At 45.7% G+C, this 19,104-nt stretch overlaps 1 protein-coding gene across 1 annotated transcript in view; it reads right to left on the reverse strand.

The window, feature by feature from the left end:
* Nucleotides 1-19,104, reverse strand: part of gfra4b (GDNF family receptor alpha 4b) — a 199,844-nt gene that overhangs the window by 103,560 nt on the left and 77,180 nt on the right. The gene's annotated exons all lie outside the window — the stretch shown is intronic.

Raw genomic sequence — 19,104 nt, forward strand, 5'->3', positions numbered from 1 at the left:
GTAAAGGCTCTGTGTCCCTCAGTGTGTGCTCGGCTGCTTAAAGGCTCTGTGTCCCTCAGTGTGTGCTGGCCTGCTGGGTAAAGGCTCTGTGTCCCTCAGTGTGTGCTGGCCTGCTGGGTAAAGGCTCTGTGTCCCTCAGTGTGTGCTGGCCTGCTGGGTAAAGGCTCTGTGTCCCTCAGTGTGTGCTGGCCTGCTGGGTAAAGGCTCTGTGTCCCTCAGTGTGTGCTGGCCTGCTGGGTAAAGGCTCTGTGTCCCTCAGTGTGTGCTGGCCTGCTGGGTAAAGGATCTGTGTCCCTCAGTGTGTGCTGGCCTGCTGGGTAAAGGCTCTGTGTCCCTCAGTGTGTGCTGGCCTGCTGGGTAAAGGCTCTGTGTCCCTCAGTGTGTGCTGGCCTGCTGGGTAAAGGCTCTGTGTCCCTCAGTGTGTGCTGGCCTGCTGGGTAAAGGCTCTGTGTCCCTCAGTGTGTGCTGGCCTGCTGGGTAAAGGCTCTGTGTCCCTCAGTGTGTGCTGGCCTGCTGGGTAAAGGCTCTGTGTCCCTCAGTGTGTGCCTGCCTGCTGGGTAAAGGCCCTGCCTCAGTGTGTGCTGGGTAAAGGCCCTGCGCATTTTGGGGACCAGTATGCTCTGCTATTGTAATGTATTGTAACGACATCGAACATGAATCCTCAGACAGGGCTTTTCAGCTGATTGTCTCCACTGGCTGCCATTCAGATAAAAACAAAAGTGTAACAAGGCAATTTACATAATGTTGTGAGTTTTGTGGTGATAAAGCTGGAGACAATTGAAATGTTTTTCAATGTTATGAGCCTCAGTAGCACTCTTTTAATAAAGAGACAAGTAGGTGTAATAGTCCATGCTAATAGAGCTGGCTTTAGTTTAGTTGGTCGCACTGACATGAAGACCTTTGAGAGGCTGGTCCTGCACTTCAAGTCCCTGGTGAGTGTGTGGTAGATTCTGGAACAACATAGATCTCAAATGGTAAATAATGTGTTATATTTAGAGAAAACAGCTGCTAAAGTCAAGTCAGCCAAATATATGCTTCTGGTGATTAAATTACTCTGCCCTTTTGCCGGTCTTGAGTTCACAAACAAAGGTGAATTTGCATACAAAGTGTGGGCAACAGCCGAGTCTAAAGATACAGAGTCTGTATCCTGTGTGATCTGTGGAATCGGTCCTGTGAGAACAGCTGAGTAGACAAGTTTCAAACCAAGACAATAGAGGAACTGTTTACAACAACTGTTTACGCAATCAGCCACCTGGGTGAGACAAGGGGTGGGGGGCAGGAAGCCTTAGCTACCCATTCACACACACACACTTACATTCACATTCACACACACACACCCACACACATAGACACACACACACATTCATACAATCTGAACACACACACACACACACACACACACACACACACACACACAGACACATAGACACACACAGACACACATAGACACACATACATATATATATATACACACACACAGATCAGAGATATGAGCATTTTGTATTGATCTGAACTACAGTTTGCAGAAATTCAATGTCTACAATTAGTTAATGTGTCTGTTCTGTTTTCATTTATGTTCAATTTGATTAATTGATTGTTCTATCCTCTTCATCTATGCTAATCAGTTTTATTCTGGTCTATTCTATTCTGATCTATGGTATTGATTTGTATTCTATTCTATCCAGTTCTAATTTAATCTGTTATTCAGTTATATTCTATTCAGTTTATAAAATATTGAGGTAAGCTAACAGAATGATTAGATTTGGTAGCAATTTATTGAAAGTCAGCAGACTTTGTGGTAAAGAAATATATCTGGGTTTATGTGAAGGGGGTTGGCCTATTAAGCCAAACCCCTATTTTCAAATGCAAGCTTAGCCGGCCTGGCATTGGAGGAAAGAAGGTGATGATGTCATCACTCCGAGACACTGGGCCTTGGGGATATAATGGGATGTGGTGAGGGGGAGAGGACTCTGGAAAACCCAACCGACACGACAAGACCTCCTTCACCATCTCATCCACAGTCAAGGCAGAAGGCGGGCAAAAACAAAGGAACTTTTTGGAGGGAAAACGGACTGCTTTGTTATCAGCACAGAACAAAGACTTTCAACAACTTATCAACTATCATTCTCTTTAGTCTGGTTGTATCACTTACGGCACAGTGTTTTTGATCACAACTATAGCATTCTTTTGTCATAACAAATATTGTAATTTGTATACACTCTTAAACTTTGATTAAACAGCTGTTATATAACCTTTTTCCTCCTAATTCCTTCTGCCTGCACCGCTGAAAGAAGAGAAGTGATTCCCAGAGCTTTAAAGGTATTGAATCACAACGCAGAGTACTAAACAACCCGGTTCTGAACAGAGCAGAACCGAAATAGCTTGGGAAATCCACTACATTTTGGTGCTGTGATCCCTTGAATAGTAACGTCCGTTTTGAACGAGAACAAAGGAGAATTTTTATTTTTTTCCTCTTTCTTCACCTCGAACATCGACAACAACATCAGGTCGTCTTCGCGTAGCCGGGGAGTTACGCTAGGAGGTGAGTGTTATGGAGTGTACGGGTGTTCAATTCGAACCAAAGGGGGGTTTGCTAAAGACTTAACCTCATGTGAACATGAAGTAATGGGTGATGAGTTGGGTGTTCTGGATAGAAGGGGCAGCTCTGTGGAATTGGGTACAGGGGTGTTCCACTGGAGTACTATTGTACAGAGAATATGGGGAAGTGTACAGAGCGCTGCTACTATTCAGAACATGCGAGTCGGATATGGTAAAGATGAGTGTGCACCGCCAAAACTGGTTTGCGAGACAGGTTATAAGCGTCGTATTGCGACTGGCTACGGTTTCTCTGGCCAGGGAACCACGGTGGTCCGTTTTGCGTGCGATAGGATGCGCTTCTCGAGGGATTATTAGAACCCTAGAAAGTAATTCTCGAGACAGGCAGCGCCGTTATTGAGGAATGATTTGGGTGTTCTGAATGGAAGGGGAAGCTCTGTGAAAATTGGGTACAGGGGAGTTCCACTGGAGTACTGTTGTACAGAGAATATGGGTAAGTGTACAGAGCGCTGTTACCATTCAGAACATGCGAGTTAAGTGTGGTAAGCTTGAGGTGAACCTTCGGGACCGGTGAGTGGCGTGTGCGGTTACAGAGTACGAGGAATAGTTCTACGGAGGAGCTGAAGTACACCCAGATACGTGGCTTTTTAATAGAAGCGGGGTCTGGTTCGTGCTCAAAGTTAAACGGTGGTACTCGTGCGTGTTAGGACCGTGCCGGGCAGACTGTAAGGGTCTTGTTTGATTTTGAGCGCAGCAGGCGTGTTAATTAACTGCGTTAGGCTGTAACAAAATAAGTACTTAATGGAACAATTCGGACTGATAGGTACTTAGTGGGAATTCAACAAAAGCTATGGTAAGCTTAAACTTGCAGTATGAAAGTGTGTGCAAGTACGTTTGATCTCGTGTTTACTAGTCGCGCTGCCGTGCGACGTTCGAGAGACGATAATATGTGTGTGAATGGAGGTTTGTATTTTTATTTGTAGTTAGGAAGCGTGTATGATTGCAATGGTTGAAGAATGGCTATGGTTAGGTATGATTGGTGGTACGTATGAGAGTATTGTTGTATTATTATGTAATTTAAGTCACCGGTTGGCCGTGGGGAAATGTAATGATAACGCCGGTTTTTCGGGGCCCGTGGAACGCAGCAGCAGTTAGCTGTTGTATTAGCCTCTGAGGCGACCGGAGGATACGGCGGACAAATAGACATAGGTTCAAATGTATAAGGTCGATCGATAGTGTCTTGAGATTACGGGGATGTGTAAGGCACTTAAACGTTTTCATATTCGTGGCGGATAAAATAGATGTATAATGTTTAAGGTGATTGGGATTATATGTTGCGGGGACCCGGAAGTCGTTCTAAGCTCGCCGGTGGTGACGACAGAGGGGTCAAACTAGTGTTTTGAGGCGGCCTAAGGGCTGTTATGTTTTTGTATTTCTGTTTAGATCACTACACTGGCGTTTTGAGGGAATTAGGATTCTGTTGTGGGGAATGTGGTGTTATATTAACATTGCGAGGTGTCGGCCCGCGCGGCGAGACGGGTCGGTGAGTCGTTGGGGGTAGTTTTTATGGGATCATGGGTGAAGCTAAGCTAATGCTACCTAGCCACGCTAACGGCTAAAATGGTCGCCGGTTGTGACGTCTTAAGGGTGCGCGGTCGGACGGCCCGCGACGTGGCTAACGAAGCTAAGCTAACTGTGCTGACGTCATGGCATGGCGGGGCTCTCGGGATGTCTCGCGGGGGGCGTCCATCTTAGCAGGGGCGCCGGCGTCCATTTTGGGAGGGGCGCCAAGCGTCCATTGTTAAGGGGAGGGTGGAGTTTATTTAGGAATACGGTAGGGGGCGGAGGAGGACAGGATGAATATTTTTGGATTCTGCTCACAGAACGTTTTCATTAGGGGGTTAGTGTGCTGGTAGAGTGAGATTGAATTGTTGTGCTTTAGTCTGGCGGTGGATTGTGGGGCCTTGGCCCCCCCTCCCCCTCGTACACTCTCTCTCACCCCCCCCCTCCCTCTCTCTCTTTCCTTCTCTCACCCTCCCCCCTCTCCCTCTCTCTCTTTCTTTCTCCCCCCCCCCCCCCTCTCCTTCTTTCCTTCTCTCCCCCCTCTCTCACTCTCTTTCCTTCTCTCACCCTTCCCCCTCTCCCTCTCTCTCTTTCCTTCTCTCACCCTCCTCCCTCCCTCTCCCTTTCCCTCTCACCCTCCTCCCTCCCTCTCCCTTTCACCTCCCCCCTCTCTCCCTCTCACCCTCCTCCCTCCCTCTCCCTTTCGCCTCTCTCCCTCTCCCTCTCACCTTCCCTCCCCCTCTCTCTCTTTCTCTTTCACCCCCCCCCCCTCTCTTTCTTTCCTTCTCTCACCCTCCTCCCTCCCTCTCCCTTTCGCCTCCCCCTCTCTCCCTCTCCCTCTCACCTCCCCTCCCTCTCTCTCTCTTTCTCTTTCGCCCCCCCCTCTTTCTTTCCTTCTCTCACCCTCCTCCCTCCCTCTCCCTTTCACCTCCCCCCCTCTCTCCCTCTCACCCTCCTCCCTCCCTCTCCCTTTCGCCTCTCTCCCTCTCCCTCTCACCTTCCCTCCCCCTCTCTCTCTTTCTCTTTCACCCCCCCCTCTCTTTCTTTCCCTCTCACCTCTCCTCCCTCCCTCTCCCTTTCGCCCCCCCCTCTCTCCCTCTCCCTCTCACCTCCCCTCCCTCTCTCTCTCTCTCTTTTACCCCCCCCCCCCCCCCCCTCTCACTCCCTCCCCCTCACTCCCCTCATGGTTATGGGCACAGATTATGTTGTGATGTGGTGTGGTATGGACGAGGGCTCTTGTTCCCACACCGCCTCACTTCCATATATTTTTTTCCCCCCTCGGCCCCCCCGTCGTCGTAGCTCACTGTCTGCCTCCACGCTTTGACGGGGATGCGCTATGTGTGCGACTCGTCGATGCTCGCTGCCACACTGCGCACAGTTTTCATTTTGCCAGGGGTACGGGGACTGCTAAACGTCGTGGCGGGGGTGGGCTCGCTGTCTGCCACCGCGCATTAACGGGGGTGCGCTATGCGTGCACTCGTCAAAGGCTCGCTGCCACACTACGCGCATCGGATTATATTGTGTGTGGGTATTTGGGTGACTGTGGTTACGGTGGGTGAGTGGTGTCAGAGGTGCGGTATGTGTGTGGCAGTGGTTGTGAGTGGTATGATCTTTGAATATCCTTGAGTAGGAGGCCCGGGGTTTCGCGTTCCAGGTTGCAAACTGGGGGTGATGCCGTGGGCCACAGGACGAGTTGACCAGTGGGATGTCATTGGTCGGCAGGATTTTCAATGTGGGGATGGTGTCGGCGGCCTGTGGTTATGAACGGGTTGTGTGACACTGTTCTAAATGCACGGGGACTTCAGTGACATAAGACACTGAAAATTGATTTCTGTTCTCGTGAGAAGCGCGTTTTAACACCTAAGGGGTTAGGTGTTACGGGGGATATATAGTAACTGTGTGAGAGATTATGAATGGAAAATATGTATGTTACTGATATGTATAATGTAATATGAGCGAAATACATACTAGGCTTTCACGGACAGAAATAATATAGTTACACATACACATAGTCATTTGCAAAGAACAATTAGAGTAAAAGTGAGATTATGCACCTAAATTACCATGTCCAATACAGATGTTTAGAAATGATAGGCTGTAAATAACAAATTTCTGATTGACCAACAGAAGGAGGGGGCTGGTGCAAAATAAGTTCCCCGGAGTTGTATTAAGGAGGATCAGGACAACAAGATTGAGAGTCTGGTTTTCCAATGGAGACAACTGAAAAAAGATTAAGGCTGTGTCATTGATAAATCAAAAACGAAAATTGCACAAATGCTCTCAAGTGATTTTAGTATAGGAGATGCCCGACATTCCATGCTTAAAGATAAATGATGGATTGTGAATGGGAAATGTCACTGATAATTAAGTGTATTTTTTTGCTTCTCTCTTCACAGCTGCTCCAGGACGGATGGCCAGCACTGAAAATTCCGAACCCCAACAGGGAAATCAAAGAGACTGTTGACAGTCAGGGGGTATAGTATCACAAGAGCGAGTTATCAAATCCTGTTTACACCAATATAGAAGTGTGAGTGAAATTAACTCAAGTTTGGTAAAAATAGTTTGAGTACAGAGAAACTTGCTTTCCAAACGGTGACGTTACGAGTGTTTGAAGAAAGGTGAGAATGGAAAATACACAGATAGGAGCAACCGGAGGGTTAGATGCATTGACCATAGAAAGGGTAGACAATCTGTCTATTTCAACGACTGGAGATGTCACAATAAAAGTGACGAAAAAATGGCCAAAGATATTCAGGCCATTACAGAACCTTGTGGTTAAAGGAGGCCGGTATAGAATGCGTACCCAACTTAAGAAACAGAAAAAGAGATTACGAAAGATGATAAAAAGAAATAATGTCGGTAGTGGGGTAATGCTGATAACCTCTGCAGACATTACATTGACTGAATTGGACAGTGACGTTAACCTGATTGACTGGAATGTGATCGACTCCCCGCTGGTGTCCAGTGTGACGGAGGGACTGGAAATAATGTCTTTTACTCCGCCACAGGGAGTCGTTGCAGCGAGCGACCCAGAGACAACTGTATTACCCGAGTCGATCCACGCTGAAGTGTCCGTTGCAGATGACTGCCAGTTAAAGACGTGCCTCCCTCTCGAACAACAGCTAGCCGAGGCTAGACAGGTAGTGGAATATCTCCAAGGCCTAATCCAGTCCACACAGCCCGGAGGGGAGACAGGTTCCAATGGAGAACCAGATGGCCAGAGACGGGCCCAGTTGGGGCCACAAGGGGGTCCTGCGCCGGAACAACAACAAACCCCAATAGGACCACCCACGAGGTGGCACCCACGAGGAAGAGGTGGAGGCAGAGGCAGGAATCCGAATGGATTCCCGGTGCGGAAGGTGGTGTGTTGGACGTGTGGGGAGACTGGTCATATCGCACGGGAATGTGGCCTGTGGCACTATCTATCCACAGCAGGAGGTCCTCGAGGGGGGAACAGAGGAGGTGGACGTGGGCAAAACCAAGGTCGGTATCAAGTACAGTGTCCACAGCCCGCGAACTCCCCCTGTCCAGGACCCCCGCAGCACCAAAGCCAAGATGAGAGGCGGAGCCCAGCAATGGGGAGTCAAACCGCCAGCACTGAGATGGGGGAAGAGGCGGCGCCTTATAAGACAACAGGGCGTGTTTGTACAGAAACAGGTGGCGGGCCCCTCCCAACAACGGGCCCCTCTCAAGGAACTGTGACTAAACCAAATAGGTACGTGGCTTTCTCCTCCGAACAGGCTCCAGGGAACCAGGGCGATGATGGCATACCGCCAGGACATGTTCTGGGCCCGATGACCCCAGGGCCATCCGATCACAGGCGGGCGGCCCACCGGGTCCCACAACCCAGGGGACACGGACAGGTTTGCTGGATCTGTGGACTGAAAGGTCATTTTCAAAGGTCATGTCTGCAGAGGCCACCGGCAGAATAAAAACATATACAACTGATTAGGGTACAGATGGGATATATGGAATAATAAGAAATGCTCCTAATTAGATTAGAATAAAAATAGAATAAAAAAATATATAGAGGGGCTAGGTGATTAGATTATGAATGGAAGTTACTAAAAACGGATGTGTGATTAACTGACAAATGCATGAACTAATCAGACTAACAAGAGGATCAAATTATGTTAAACAGTTAATATTAGGTATTCAATATTAGACAGTGTGATGATGTGACACTGCGGCAGCTAGTGATCAGTAAATTATCCATGCTTGGTCAACATTCAGATTGATCAAAGGGTGGACTGCATGATTAAGAAATTAAAAAGACTCATAGTTGTTTCTAGTATTTTATAGTATTGATAGAAGCGTATTAACAGTTATGAGCAATAGATATAGGTGTTTATTTACTTTTATTTTTACTTCTCTTTTCTAGTGTGTTACGAGCAATTCCTGACTTAGGCCGGGAGCGTTCATTTTGTTTATTCATTTGATATCCCTTTTTTGTTTCTTAGTTAATACAGGGGTGCATAAGCCTCTAGATGATAGGTTAAAAATTAGTTGAAAAAAGAAAAAACTCACAAATTTGGATTATTTTTTCATGTATTTGGTTTGGCATGGGTTTTTCTTTGTATGTTTTGTTTTCTGTTTTCTTTCTTTCTGTATATTTTTTCTTAGGGTACCTGGCAAGCTGGGAGTGATCTCGACACATCAGGACTGGGTAGTATATGTCTGTAAAATGGACTGGGAACAAAGTGAAGGGACATGAAGCAAGTTCATGGATTTTTGTTCTCCGCCCATTGAATACCCGGTTTTAGGGGCTGGGGGTGTGTCGTGATTGGTGAAAGTGTTGGGAAGCATGATTCTCTGTACAGTAATGAAGCTCAATAGGTTTGGTCGCTATTGGCCAAATTAGTCTTGTGTAGGGTGTGAACATGTGCAATTGATAATTGGCTTGTGGTGTGGAAGATGTGTGTTTAAGGCGGACTGTGATTTGTTGCCATACACACAGGATTACTGGGAGAGTGGATGTGTCAGTGCTGACCGTCCGGTCCGGGTGCAGCTGTCCAAAGGACGAAGGTAACGATGTTTGAATGTGTATTCCACATCGAGAGGTGGAGGAGTATACTGTTTTGACAGCATAATATAATGAGAGCCATGTGAATTTTTCAGAATTTTGAAAATGTATGATCTAGAAGCCATGAAATATATAGATAAATGATTTGGAAAAGGAAGTTGTCAAAGCTCAGACCAGTAAAGAGAGTCTGAGGGAGGAAAAGTATGGATTCTCAATCAATTGTTGTGGTAAGAAGTGACCTGCACTGTCCCCCGAAGCGATATATATTCACTGCAGGATACGGATGGGAGGTTGGGGAGCCAGCAGTCATCAGAGTGTGGTACAAGGAATACCAAGGACTCCATCGGTACTGTTGATCCAGGACACTGGCTAGTGTCTACCCAGCGGCTCCATGGGGAGCCACAACACTGCGGAGAACCAGGAGACGCCTACCTCTCGGGCCGGGAGAGTTTCGGCCAACGCAGTGACCGAGTCTTGAGGCTTCAGAGGGAAACGACAGGCAACCAACGAGGAGACAGGCGGCTAGACCTCAGCAACAACTCCGGCTGTCAACAGAAGCAAGGCCTCAACCATTGACCAGGGAGTCAACCAGCGAAAGGGTCGAGCAGCCAGCGACGACCTCCCCACCGCTGTGAAAGCAATAGAAAATACAGCAGGGGGCTCTACCCCCTAATAGAGGTCAACACGAGTCAAGATGTTCTTGACAGAAGATGGGGGGTGATGAGAAAGGCAATTTGCTTTCTAAATTCCACCTCCCAGAATGGGGAGTTGCACCCAGCAGTCGTGAACTGCACCAGCTCTGAGCAATAAAGAGGAGGCCGGGTCAAATCTAGAAAACATAGACCCCCCTCCTCAATGCTCCAAGTCAGAATTTGACAACTCACAGTTGAAACCAATGGAAATTGATCTTGGTACGAGAACAGGTTGTTAAAGACTGTGCACACGATCACAAAAACTGAAATTGCTAATTTGAATTTTAGGATCTGAGTGTGGCAAACCATATATATTTTATCCTAATATGATTTAAAATGTCTTAAGTATTATCTAGATAGTAGTGTGTAGAGATTGATATCTATGTTTGACATATTAAGGATAGGTAAACTATCCAAGTGGGGAATTGTGGTAGATTCTGGAACAACATAGATCTCAAATGGTAAATAATGTGTTATATTTAGAGAAAACAGCTGCTAAAGTCAAGTCAGCCAAATATATGCTTCTGGTGATTAAATTACTCTGCCCTTTTGCCGGTCTTGAGTTCACAAACAAAGGTGAATTTGCATACAAAGTGTGGGCAACAGCCGAGTCTAAAGATACAGAGTCTGTATCCTGTGTGATCTGTGGAATCGGTCCTGTGAGAACAGCTGAGTAGACAAGTTTCAAACCAAGACAATAGAGGAACTGTTTACAACAACTGTTTACGCAATCAGCCACCTGGGTGAGACAAGGGGTGGGGGGCAGGAAGCCTTAGCTACCCATTCACACACACACACTTACATTCACATTCACACACACACACCCACACACATAGACACACACACACATTCATACAATCTGAACACACACACACACACACACACACACACACACACACACACACACACAGACACATAGACACACACAGACACACATAGACACACATACATATATATATATACACACACACAGATCAGAGATATGAGCATTTTGTATTGATCTGAACTACAGTTTGCAGAAATTCAATGTCTACAATTAGTTAATGTGTCTGTTCTGTTTTCATTTATGTTCAATTTGATTAATTGATTGTTCTATCCTCTTCATCTATGCTAATCAGTTTTATTCTGGTCTATTCTATTCTGATCTATGGTATTGATTTGTATTCTATTCTATCCAGTTCTAATTTAATCTGTTATTCAGTTATATTCTATTCAGTTTATAAAATATTGAGGTAAGCTAACAGAATGATTAGATTTGGTAGCAATTTATTGAAAGTCAGCAGACTTTGTGGTAAAGAAATATATCTGGGTTTATGTGAAGGGGGTTGGCCTATTAAGCCAAACCCCTATTTTCAAATGCAAGCTTAGCCGGCCTGGCATTGGAGGAAAGAAGGTGATGATGTCATCACTCCGAGACACTGGGCCTTGGGGATATAATGGGATGTGGTGAGGGGGAGAGGACTCTGGAAAACCCAACCGACACGACAAGACCTCCTTCACCATCTCATCCACAGTCAAGGCAGAAGGCGGGCAAAAACAAAGGAACTTTTTGGAGGGAAAACGGACTGCTTTGTTATCAGCACAGAACAAAGACTTTCAACAACTTATCAACTATCATTCTCTTTAGTCTGGTTGTATCACTTACGGCACAGTGTTTTTGATCACAACTATAGCATTCTTTTGTCATAACAAATATTGTAATTTGTATACACTCTTAAACTTTGATTAAACAGCTGTTATATAACCTTTTTCCTCCTAATTCCTTCTGCCTGCACCGCTGAAAGAAGAGAAGTGATTCCCAGAGCTTTAAAGGTATTGAATCACAACGCAGAGTACTAAACAACCCGGTTCTGAACAGAGCAGAACCGAAATAGCTTGGGAAATGCACTACAAGTGACTCCCTGGATCCCCTGCAGTTTGCATACCAGGCAAACATCTGTGAGGAGGATGCCTTTATCAAGCTCCAATATTTATCAATATGCCTTTACAAAGCCTGCAGGCACCTGGAGAGACTGTGCAGTGAGACTCATGGTCTTTGATTTCATCAGCGCCTTTAACACCATCCAGCCATTGCGGCTAGTGGAGAAACTCACGGTGATGCGGCTGGACCATGGCCTGGTCGCCAGTATCACTGACTACCTCACCAACAGACCACAATACAGACTGCAGGACAGCCCGGTCAGATGTGCTGGTGAACAACACCGGCGTCCCCCAAGGAACTGTGCTGTCACCCTTCCTGTTCACCCTCTACACCCCTGACTTCAACTGGAGTACGTGCCGCCTACTACAGAGGTTCTCCGATGACTCCTCTATCATTAGTTGCATGATAGAGGATGAGTACAGAGCCGTGGTGGAGAGATTCGTAGGGTGGTGCGACAACAACCACCAACAACTCAACATCAGCAAAACCAAGGAGCTGGTGGTGGACTACCGACAAAGCAAGAAGAGGCCCCCAACTCTCATCACCATCCGAGGAGAGGAGGTGGAGATGAAAGCTATGAAATGAAAGTAACCAGCAGGTTCAAGTTTCAAGTTTCTTTATTAGTTGTCATACAGAAGTACAGAATACTTTTATACAAAATGCTTCTTTCTGTTATGCTCCAGAGACTGTGCTAGACAAAAAGATAAGTATAAAATAAAATAAGTATAGCAAGTTAAAAAAAAAAGTCACGTACGTAGACACAAGTGTTCAGTATGTACATATGTACAATGTTCAATGCAGAGTAGAAGTAACTGAGTTACCATACAATATACTATACAATATAATACAATCTACTATATAGTGCAAAGCAGAAATGGGATGAGGTACAATTTAGGTACAATTTACAGTAAGGTGTACTGAGGTATGGGTTGTAGTGCAAATTCTTTGCCAATAAATATAAAGTGTATTTAGGTGTTCTAAAGTGTGTAGAGTGGGTGCTGCAGTGAGTTTGTTTAAAGTGAGTGTGTGCGTGTGGATGTGTGTGCTGTGAGTGCATTTGATGGTTGTTGCATAGTGTTATTGTTCGTTGAGCAACCTGATGGCCTGGGGATAGAAGCTTCTTCTGAGTCTTTCTGTGCTTGCCATGAGACTCCGGTATCGCTTGCCTGACCGCAGCAGTTCAAAGAGGCAGTTGTTTGGGTGGCTGGAGTCTTTGATAATTATCTTTGCCTTACCCATGCACCGCTTGTTGTAAATGTTCTGGAGAGTGGGAAGCCCCCCTCCAATTGTGCGCTCGGCTGAACGGGCCACTCTCTGTAGTCTGCTACGGTCTTGTGCGGTGCTATTCCCAAACCAGGAGGTGATATTGCCAGTCAGGATGCTCTCTATTGTACATGAGTAGAAATTCTTAAGGATCTTCAGATTGACTTGGAACTTCCTTAGGTCCCTGAGGAAGTAGAGGCGTTGCCGTGCCTTCTTCACAACACTGTCAATGTGTGTGGTCCATGTCAAGTCCTCGGATATGTGGACTCCGAGGTACTTAAAACTGTTCACTCTCTCAACAGGTGCCCCGGCGATGATGAGGGGGCTGTAGTCCCTGACCCCGACCTCCTAAAGTCCACAATCATCTCTTTTGTTTTGCTGACGTTCAGGGAGAGGCTGTTCTCTTGACACCATCCCGCCAGGAGCTTGACCTCTTCCAGGTAGGCCCTCTCGTCGTTTGCAGAGATCAGGCCCACCACTACTGTGTCGTCAGCAAATTTGATGATTGTGTTGTTGTTCCGCTGTGCCACACAGTCATGTGTGTACAGGGAGTAGAGGAGGGGGCTCAGAACACAGCCCTGGGGGGCCCCTATGTTGAGGGTGATGGATGAGGAGGTGCAGTTGCCTGCTCTCACCACCTGGGGTCTGCCCGTCAGGAAGTCCAAGACCCACTGGCAGAGGTCATAGTTCAAGCCCAGGTCCCTGAGCTTGGCTATGAGTTTGGAGGGGACTATGGTATTGAATGCTGAGCTGTAGTCGATGAACAGCATTCTCACATAGTTCCCCTGCCTCTTGTCCAGGTGTGATGCTGCTGTGTGCAGCACATGGGCTATGGCGTCCTCCGTGAACATGTTGGGGTGGTATGCAAATTGCAGGGGGTCCAGGTTGATGGGGAGGGAGGAGCAGATCTATGTAGCCCTTTACTAGTTTCTCAAAGCACTTCATGGCTATAGAGGTGAGAGCTACAGGGCGGTAGTCGTTGAGGCAAGCAGGCTTGTATTTTTTGGGTACAGGGATGATAGTGGACTTCTTCAGCCAGGTGGGGATTCACTTTCTTAAAGGTCCTCCTCACCTCATGTTCTGTTACCCTGAACACTGAGTCTCCCTCAGCAGCCCCCCCCCCTCCATTGCAGTGGCTTCTAGGCTGGTGTTGTTATTCCCAGCCTCAAACCTCGCATAGAAGGTGTTGAGATCATTTGCTACGGAGATGTCACTGTTCAGTTTGAGGGAGGTGCCTTTGTAATCTGTCATCGTTCTGAGGCCCTGCCACATAGCTCTAGAGTCAGCCTGTTCATATTGCAGTAAAACTTTATCCCTGTAGCGCCTCTTTGCTTCTATTACTACTCTCCTGACGTTGTATCTCGCCACCTTGTGGTCATTCATGTTGCCTGCCACAAGCCCGGCGTTGTAGGCTACAGTTCGTGCTTTCAGAGCCTCACGGACGGATTTGTCTACCCAGGGTTTTTGGTTTGGTTAAACTCTAATTGTGGTAGTGGGGATTGTTTCTTCCACCAAAGTACATATAAAGTCCAGCACTGTCTCCGTGTAGTCATTTATGTTATCTGTGTTATCGCGGAACACACTCCAGTCTGTACATTCCAGTCCAGCTTGGAGCGCCTCCTCCGATTCAACAGACCATTTCTGCACCTCTCGCGAGACTACCGGCGCGCGTTTGATACTTTGTTTGTACTCCGGAGAAAGAAAGATGGCGTTATGATCCGACTTGCTGAAACCACTGGCAGAATGAGCCTTGTAGCCACACTTGAATTGTGAGTAACAATGGTCTAAAATGTTGCCGCCTCTGGTGTTACAAGTCATATTGTGAGGTTTGGTCCGCTCCCCACCCACTCGCTCCGTTCCTTTAAGGTATTTTGTTAATTAATTGCATTCCCCGCCACACGCTTCTTTCCTGTAAGATGCCGTGTTGATTGGTGCTCTCCCCACCACACGCTTCTGGAGCAATGATCAATTTCATCCCGCAGCTGTCACAGCTTGTCATTAGCGCCCCGTGGCTTTATATACCCTGATCTCCCTAATATCGATGTTGGATCGTTTTGAATATTCCCTGCATCTGCCTGTTCTTTCCCGTCGCTGTTCCCTGTCTGTTGCTCCCCAGGACTCTCGTGAAGTATCCCTGTTGGAGAACCTGATTTCCCCGTACGAAGCTGCGCCTCGTTTATCTGCCCGCTTTACGCGTTGCGCTCTGGTGAGTTTTTGGAAACAGTTCTTTTTGGATCACCTGTTTTTTGTGTGTTTGTGAAACACCGAAGAGATCCAGTTTTTGTTATACTGTTCTCACCTATTTTTTGTTGTTGGATTTACACCTTGGATTACCGTATTGTTTTTTCTCTGGACTCTGCTAACTGTGTGTATTCACACCGAAGATCAAGTCACTTGGATATTTGTTTGGATCAGTCACCTCTCTGTTTCTGTTGTGCGCTGAGCTAACTGGGATTTCTCTCTCTCCCTCCGTTTCCACCTGGAGTGTATGCTTGGAGGATCTGCAGAGCGGCTCAGACGTCACAAGCTAATTCCTCACCATCACCTACTGGGAGAATCTGCAGAGCCGCAAACATTCTTCACATGCCAAATTCCCCGTTTGTTCTGTTGCTCAACCTTATTCTATCTTGTGACTCTGAGAATAAATACGCCCTTGCTTTGGCTAACTCTGAAACAACTCTCTCTGTGCCGTTGCGCTTGGGGTCGGTTACAAACCCTAACACATATGCTGGTAGAAGTCTGGCAATACTTTTCTCAGATTGGCGCTATTGAAATCGCCCACAACCACAATAGCAGCGTCAAGATTCGCTGCCTGGATTCTATTTACCTCGTCATGAAGCAGGGACAGCGCGTGTTTGCTTGCGGGGGAATATACACTCCGACCAAGATTATCGACGTATAATATAGGTATTAGTCTTATCCTATTTGATCCCTATTGATGCAGCTTCACAGCACGGCCGAAAGGTGGAGCGAATTGAGCCCATAGAGATAAAACTAGGAGATATTGCTGTTGAGTGTGATACAAATTTAGCCATCTTACCTGGGTAAACTATTCCTAAATCCAAAATGTCCATAACAACCAGTATTATAAAGTATTTTCTTGAAGTATTTTGCACTTTCTACTCTAGTAATATAATCCAATCTAACAAGTATGAATACACTATGGTAGTAAACCATACTAGCCAGTGGTATAGCTACTAAGACTAGGTATGGAATATATACAGATATATGTAAAACTATATACAGTGTAGTGTGTACAGTGTACAGTAGTATGGGTATATATACAGATATACTGTATAAGCTATAAAAAAAATGAATATATATATATATAGTATAGGCCTCAGAGTGCATACAGTATAGGTTGAGTATAGGCAACATAGCTTTGAATAATTGATAGGCATGGGTGAGGGAGAGAGAGAGAGTTTGGGGGTGGAGGTGCAGAGTTCAGGGAGATGACAGCTGAGGGGAAGACGTGTAGTAATATGACACCGTCATTTCTAGTTCATTTTTATATACCGGTAATTTTCTTGCGTCTGGCTCGTATGTCTCTAGAAACTGTTTTATCATAATATGCAATATGATGGTGTGTTGAAAAGTGCTGCACTGAAAGAAAAAAAAACATTCAAGGATCAGAAAAACCCGTCAGGCTTCGAAGCAAAGTGTCAATCAAATGTTGTCATATTCAGACGCGAGAGTCAGGCATCTGATGCCTACATCAACAAATGGAATCTTACAGTCAGCTGCAGGGGTGTTGTCACAATATGTTGTCTTAAATACTAATAAGAATATTGATTTGATTTGATTTGATTTGATTTGATGTTTTTTATTTTCGTGTCTTACATACAGGTGTATGCCCAGCCCATATGGGCTTACACGACACATAGACAATAAGTATATAATAATATACTTGACAAATTACTTGACAAATGACATATAGACCAAGATGGCCACAAGAAAAAGAAAATACAATAAAACGTAATATAACACAAGCTGTACGCAATGTATATGTAAACAAAGAAACAAGAGGAATTCATATACAATTATTATAGGATAGTGTGTTTTCTCTCAAGTACCATGCTTTCTCCAAAAATCCTGCAAAACTGAAGATGTGCTCCACAAAAAAACAACTCAACATACAACTCTCATACTGGCAAAACAAATCCGGATTTACAATTTGAATTTTCTCAAATAAAGCCCTCCTCAAAGCGGTGTACAAAGGGCAATAAAAAACAAAATTATATTCATCCTCCACCACTCCCAGATCACATAGAACACACAACCGCTCCTCCTCAGGTTTACCTTGGAATCTACCCACTTCCACAGCCAATGGAATAAATGGTGGTATGAGCAGTCGAACCTCAACCTTTTCCTCTCCTCATTAGCATGTTATAAAAGTGATTCATATCACGGAGGTGCGACAGAGACCACCTGGCATCACACGCTTCCAGGCGGCCCCTGTGTTACTGCTACTCTGTGTAATGAAAGACAATTACACTATTCCATTGTATTCCACCGGCACAAAACACAAAATACAAGCTGTAGGATCCTTCATGTTCGTGTTCTCCGTGACATATTATTAAATGGCATATTATGATTTATTATTTATGAAATAGATTAGATTTATTCAATTATTATTGAATACTTTTAGCAAGAATTACACCCACTTCTTCCTTTAGTTATTGTCTGTTGTAAACAAAACATATCGAATCATACTGAAGCAGCCATATATTGTTTTCACAGTGCCTGAATGATAGCTCACATTGCCTAGCATATAGACAAAGACAAACAATAAGCAGATAAGTGATTGAATAAAGAATTTAAAGATAATGCATAAGATACGATAAGATGTTCCTCTATTAATCCCCTTGTGGAAATGCAGCATTGTTATAGCAGCATGGGGGAGGTACAGGTACAGGTAGGGTAATAGTAGTACAAATATAGAGATTGGAAATAGAGGTAAAGAACAAGAGGAAATATGAATAAAAACATCACAGACCACAACCAGGATGATTACAGAGCCCTGGTGGAGAGCTTCGTAGGGTGGTGCAACAACAACCATCTCCAACTCAATAAGGAGCTGAAACAGGACAAGAAGGCCCTACAGAGAGTGATGCGCTCAGCTGAGCATACTACGGGTATTGCACTACCCCCCCCCCCCCCCCCCCCCCCCTGCAGGTCTTATATAACAAGAGGTGCAAATCCAGAGCCTGCAGAATAATGAAAGATCCTCACCACCCCAACAACAGCCTGTTCAAGCTGCTGCAGTCAGGCAAACGCCTGCGAACACCAGCAACTAGGACAGAGAGACTTCGGCTCAGCTTCTTCCCCCAGGCCATCAGAGTCTTGAACACTGAACTCTCCACACACAAGCACACATGAGCACACACACAACACACACACTGTATACGCTCACACACTAGCAGTCACTTTAGCATGAACACACACACACACATGCTGCACACGCTCACACTCAACGGTCACTTTACACAATGAAAAGGTCACTTTAAAAACAAGAACGGGAGTGGTTCTTGTATAGTAAACAGATGGATATAGCAAGCTAGCATAAGGACACAGTACAACTGTAGATTGTATAGTATAGCATTGTATAGTAGTGTACATAAGACTTAGTGCCTCATCCGTTGCTAACAGTGTATTGCACTATTGCAGGACCTTAGCATGTCTTACCATGCTTTTTGTAAACTTTATGTACATTATACCTGTTATGTCTTATTCTTATTACTTGTATTATTGCACAAATGTCTTATTCTCATCCTATTCTTATTACATGTATTATTGCACAATCGCTGCGGGCATGACCCCCCACATTTCACTGTATGCTTGTATGCCGTGACAAATAAAACTCTTGACTTGACTTGACTTGATGGTGGACTACCGGAGAGGCCCCTGACTCCCATCACTATCCGAGGGGAGGAGGCAGAGGTGGTGGACACCTACAAGTTCCTGGGAGGACACTTGAACAATCAACTGGACTGGTCAGACAACACCGAAGCCCTCAAGAGGAAGGGTCAGAGCAGGCTGGTCTGCTGTAGTCGTTTTACACGTCTGTAGTAGCCAGCATCTTGTAA

Source organism: Notolepis coatsorum (assembly GCF_963971535.1).
Source record: "Notolepis coatsorum genome assembly, chromosome: 16".
Lineage (NCBI taxonomy): Eukaryota > Metazoa > Chordata > Actinopteri > Aulopiformes > Paralepididae > Notolepis > Notolepis coatsorum.